The sequence below is a fragment of the Austrofundulus limnaeus genome, unplaced genomic scaffold (assembly GCF_001266775.1).
Source record: "Austrofundulus limnaeus strain Quisiro unplaced genomic scaffold, Austrofundulus_limnaeus-1.0 Scaffold9, whole genome shotgun sequence".
Taxonomy (NCBI): Eukaryota; Metazoa; Chordata; class Actinopteri; order Cyprinodontiformes; family Rivulidae; genus Austrofundulus; species Austrofundulus limnaeus.
The window spans coordinates 2,985,053-2,991,017 of record NW_013952411.1 but is presented as its reverse complement, the minus strand read 5'-3'; positions in this window follow the sequence as shown (position 1 = coordinate 2,991,017).

The window sequence follows — 5,965 nt, the reverse complement described above, 5'->3', positions numbered from 1 at the left end:
GTACTTTTTTTTCTAGAAAATCATATAGTTTCTTAGTTTAAACCTGTGTTTACTGCAGTCCACTGTGGATAAAATACATGTTTCTGAATGTCCTGATGAACACTCAACAATTCAGATAAAACAAATCTAACMAGGTTGAGTCAGGTCTTCTGGACAAGTTRCCTTTCTAGATATGTAAGAGGTTCATGCCAGAAGAACTAATGGACCTCAATCCYATCAGAGACRCAGGCTTTTRAACTKTGTGCTGATGACAGGTTGGATAGTCGCTCCTCTTTTTCATTGATAAGAACCTGCCCAGAGAACCTGACTTAACCTTGTAAGATGGGCTGAAAAGGTTTTTTTAGCTACATTTTACAAAACRTACCGTTTTGAAATCAAGGTCATAGTTTAAACTCTGACCCAAAAAGCTGCGAGTGACTTATTTCATAATATCATTTCTAATGTTGGTGAGAAATAGTTGAATCATCGGTATGATGGACTGGTTTTGGCAGATCGTCTTCAGTGCTGAGTCACAGGTAAGGAGATGCTGCATCACCAGAAGAAATAAAAACAACTCAAACATTTTGCTTTTAAAGTCACAACTCTTTATCGACAATCTAAAAGCAAATATATTCCAAGTAGTAAAGAATTTGACGTTTGAAAATAAATGTTTATTTACGTCACGCTGACTTCAGATCAGCCGCAGTCACTGTCAAACTAATCTGAAAGACACAAGCCATGACAACCAAGTGACAGGGCTTCACCCAGTTAACACCGAACAAGCAATTAACCCTGCCGTCACCCTAAAATTCACAAAGTGATCGTGGAGTTCGAGCTGGTTCCCGCAAAGCTCCTGATTGTCCCCGTTTTGGCAGGAGGGGCGTTTTGGAGGGGAAAACATGGAACATCTGGTGGAAGCAGACAGGGGCTGGCGCTACATGATGGGAGAACAAGTGCCTGAAAGCTTCATTATGTCCCAGCTGTTGGGCTTTCTGTTGCCCTCAGCAAAAACAACCTCGGCAGGATGATGTTCCTGGCACGCACGCCGCTGATTATTTCAAGCAAGACCTGGATTCTTTGGTGCCGTTTTGCAGAGGAAATGAGAAGAGGAGCTTATGGAGCCTCTCAGTGGCAATCGGAGAGGCAGAAATGTTTTCATTGTATGTTTAACTATGCTGAGGTAGGCCCCAGTTTGTTAGACATGAGTGTGAAATATAACGGGTGTGGAGGACAAGAAAGAAAAATGCAACTGACTCATTCAGGGTTGCAAAGCTCACTATAGACAGATCACTAACAGAGAGAACACAAGCAGTTTATTATACAATATATAAAAGAAACCCTTCTTCTTAGAAAGGATGCGTTTTGTCTCCCACAGTTTATGAGATTTGAACTAAAAKCATCTTATGTTGAGAGACAAATCATGTTAAGTGTCATCTTAGGCCAAATCACCAGATCTCAAGCGATCTGTTGGCTCTCTTATTGTAKCATTCTGAATGACTCTCAGCTACTACTGTGCTAAATTTTTCCTCAATGTCTCTAAATTTGACTGAGTTACAGCCACTTTTGTGATTACCAAAGCTGACAAGCTGCGGCAATCATCTTGAATCAGATTGCCATTGAAAGTTAATCAGGTAGAAATGTATATCAAATGATTGTTTCCGGAAAGTTTCATCAAAATCTCTCCAGTGGATCATGAGRTGTTTTGCTAACAGACAAATACAGTTGATCAACTCTTGACAGTTGRTGCCAAATTGTTTTGTGAAGTGTTCAGAGTATGTGTTGATGAAGACGTTTAGCTCTGAACACACACAAAAACCTCAGAAGCTGTAAAACTGTTTAAGGTYATAACTACTTTTGTGTAGTCTTTTTGGTTGCAGCGGCCATCTTGTATTAGWTCAACTCCAAAAATAATTAATTTATAGATGTACACCCAGTGAATATTTTCTGAAAGAGTCCTAAAAGTATGTCCACTGGTTCATTAGATATTTTGCTAACAGACAGACAAAGTTGGCTGCATTTGTTAATGGCAATTTTTTAGACAAAGATGAAACTAAATGTATGATCTCATGTACACACACACTTGACTGTTCTTCTATACTCATGGGGACTTTTCATTGACTTCCATTCCATTCATTGGTCATTTCTATAGCCTAACCTTTACCCCTTACCCTAAACCTAACCTCACAGGTCCATACCTGACCCAAAACATAAATTCACGTTAGTCTTAAACAGAACCCCTGAACCAACAACAGTATTTCCCCCAATGGGAACCGGGCTTTTGTCCCCATAAGGAACAGTGGGACGTCACCAGGCTGTGTGTATTTTTTAATTCTTTGATATTTTACTGCGCCATTTTATTTAGGCCTCATTTTATCCAGACTTAAATAAAAATAAAATAGTTTAATCAATTTAATTCAGTGTTTTTATATAGGTCCATGTCACAACTAATGTGGTCTCAGGGGACTGTACAAAAGCATAAAGAAGCCATCAGACTGTGTTGATCTTCACTTCATCACAGTCTCCCATGCTGAGCAGCCTATTGGTGACAGTGGGAAGGAAAAACTCTCGTTTAACAGAAGAAACCTCCGGCAGAACCAGAACCAGGCTCAGGACAGGTGGCTGATATTACACAGGTGGATGTTAAAAGACACACCCTGAACATAAATAATAATTCTAAATATAATTAATGTGTTTCATATTTTCACATATCCCCTTGGCTGCAGCATTCGCAGCTAATTTACTGCTCAAACACTGGCAGTAAATATTGCACGTGTATTCCACAGTGTGACGAGTGAACAAGGTGATTTCATGCCACTAAATCAAGTGTTCAGAGTTCAAAGGTCACCGTGTGAACCTTCGCGGCAGCCTTGTTTTTCTTGTTTTCAAAGTTTTTCTTTCCAATTTTCCACCCCCCCACGGYGCGAGCACAGACGCCAGCAGGAAGTCGCTCTCTGAGGCTGGACAGCTTGTTCGAGTCGAATGCTATTAGTTCTGGGTCAGCTGCCGGGCTTTCTCTACACCCCGACGACACCTTTTCACCAGGCAGGTATTCCAGCTGCCATTAATCAGAGCGCTGACAGCCCATGGATGTCAGTAAATATGTTTCCCTCACCGACTCTTTCTTTTGCCCAACTCTTTTCTTTTCCCCGCTTTCAGGACGGTTCTGTTGAGCGTATACCCTCGACCTTAGCTGGAAGTATTCAACTTGGAAAAGCAGGAGCCAACGAGATAGGCAAACAAACTTATGKTGGAGGTGGTGGTTTTGTGGCACATTAACAGAAAACTGGAGCAGAAAATCGCCTCGAGGGGTAAAAAAATAATGATAATAAATAAATAAATTAAACAAACTCCTTTGCTTTCCTGCAGCAAACATTATTTTTTCTGTTTAAACGCACGGTTTGTGCTGAAATAGATGCCAGGTGCCTCTGTAGCTGGTTGAAAATCAGAAAGTGACATTCCAGTGCAGCTGACAGGCGGGATGAGTGCTGGCTACCATCAGGGATCTCTCATGTGTGTGTGTGTGTGGGGGGGGGGGTGACATGCAGGCAGAGGGCCAACAGCAGCCAGTTGGAGGAAGCCGGCGCCCGTCTTGGTTGGCGTGCGGGGGTCTCATACCTGCTGCTGTCCACAGACAGCTGTAAAGGAGCCACCCGTGGGCATGCAGGCAGGTTGGTGGCTACTGAATTTTGATAACACACACACAAAAATACACACAAGTTCTTTCTCAAGGAAAGTAAAACAGGATCAGAGCAAAAAAAAAAAGATGAAGTGAGAAAGAGAAGATAAAGAGAGGCAGAGTCAGGAGGAAATGCCATGAAACAAACGGTGACCTTTGCAGAGATGGATTTGTCCGTCAGCTCAGGGCTGACCTTCACATGACGAGCGAGCTGACGCCTCTCATCTCCTCATCAAGTTGTATCAATTTAACAAATAACAGGAAACGCGTTTCTCGCCGCCTGTCCACGAAACAACGCATCGAACCTGCGCAGGATCGTTTAATCACGATTAGCTGTGAAGAGCTGGACTGGAGCGGGGTCACACCCGGTGCCCCCCGTGTCATTAATCTTCTGCTGGGCGGGGGGGCAGAGATAAATAGTTGTACCAAGGTGTCGGCATTTTGATCAAAAATGAGAAACGACATCAATCATCACGATTAAACACTCTGCTGTTGTCTTTAGTCTCTCTTCTCTACATGTTTATTGTAATTAATTCTATCAACAACATGATTTTCTTTTGTCTCTTTCCAGAAGTAGGTGCACCTGGACCAGTTCTTCTGTGTTTGCCTGTGTCTCTTTACTGTCCTCCAACCCAGCCGGTCGAGGCAGATGGCCGCCTGTCCTGAGCCTGGTTCTGCTGGAGGTTTCTTCCTGATTAGCAGGGAGTTTTTCCTCTCCACTGTTTGCTCAGGATGGGAGACTGTGATGAAGTGATTCAACACAATCTGCTGGTTTCTTCTTTACATTGTTCTTGTTTTATGTACAGTGCCCTGAGACAACATATGTTGTGACTTGGCGCTATACAGTATAAATAAACTGAATTTGAATTTAAACCATTTATATAAGGTGAAGACGGCTTGATTTCTGATTCATGTAAAGAATTATTTTGTAATGAACAGACTCCTTGGTTAGCTTTGAATTCCATTTTACAAATGATTCAAACTTAGAAATATTAAAAAAAAGATTTTCTGAGTGACAGTTTGTCACTAGAAGGTAAAGCAGCTTGATTGATACAGCGTTAAGATGACTCTATATGCTCCACACAAACATTTAAACAAGATTTCTGATAAAGTGCCAAAGCTTAACAGAAAAACAAAAATGTCAAATCACAAACATTCAAAGAAAGAGCATGTGAAAATTAAATGTAAAAGTGAGTGCTGATTAAAAACTAAAAAGGCATGGAATAGTTTTTTTTCTTGCATTGATCAAAGGCAGCAGCAAACAGGATGGTCTTAAACTTTGTTTTAAAGCTGGGGGGTAAACTTATTTTCTCGTGGTGGTCCTCACAGGGCCATTTATAATTAACTTCAACGTTTTGTGTTTAATTTAAACAAAACAGGAAACGCCTTGTTGCTATGGCTAAGCACAGCTAGCAAACAATAACTACGCTCTACATGGTATTTCCTGCATAGAAACAGTGTTTTAACTCGTCCTTTTGTAAACACTGAAAGTACTACGTGCAGGACTGACTAAATGTGAAATAAATACTGTTAAAARTAAAAGTAAGAGAATTTTACTCATTGATGAGTTATGGTGAGTAGCTACCATCTTGAATTCTCAATTCTCCTGCTTTTCGACAGAGAATTCCCACAGGAGGGGCATTCCAGTTTGAATTTATGACTTGTAAGTATCATGTTATCAACTTTTCTTTCCACAAAGTAAATGGCTGATTTGGCTGCAAAATTAGGCTTAACAGGCAGGACTGGGGAACAGACATGAAGGCAATCATAGGAGACACACACAGATCACACAAAGCTTCAACAAGAAACTGAGGACAGGAGGCAAACTAATGAGGAGCAAAATGGGGAACACCTGGAGAAGAGACRGGAGGAACAGGTGAGAAGGGGTGGGAAAACAGGAAATCACAGGGAATCAGAAAACAAAGGGATAGAAACCAAGAGAGAAAGTAATCAAAAACACTGGAAGAACAGATTGCACACACAGACACACACTGTGACAATAAGTGGGAAATTCCCACTTCCCAGAACTGTTGGGCCACAGCAAAAGTAGCTGTCAAAAATGCAGCTAAATGATGACTTTACATAGCAAATTAATCTGATTTCTGGCCACTTTTGAACCTTGTGCCACAGAGTGATGGCAAGCCTTTAACTTTGCCTCTAACTTTGCGTTGYCTTGATTCTCTTGAAACCAGGGGCGGAGTGGGGAAATTTTTCAGCCCGGGAGTTTAATGGCCAAGACCGGCCCAATTTTTGTACATATAAAAAATTAGACAAAGATGCAGCACTACCATGCAATATTTTTGTATTTTG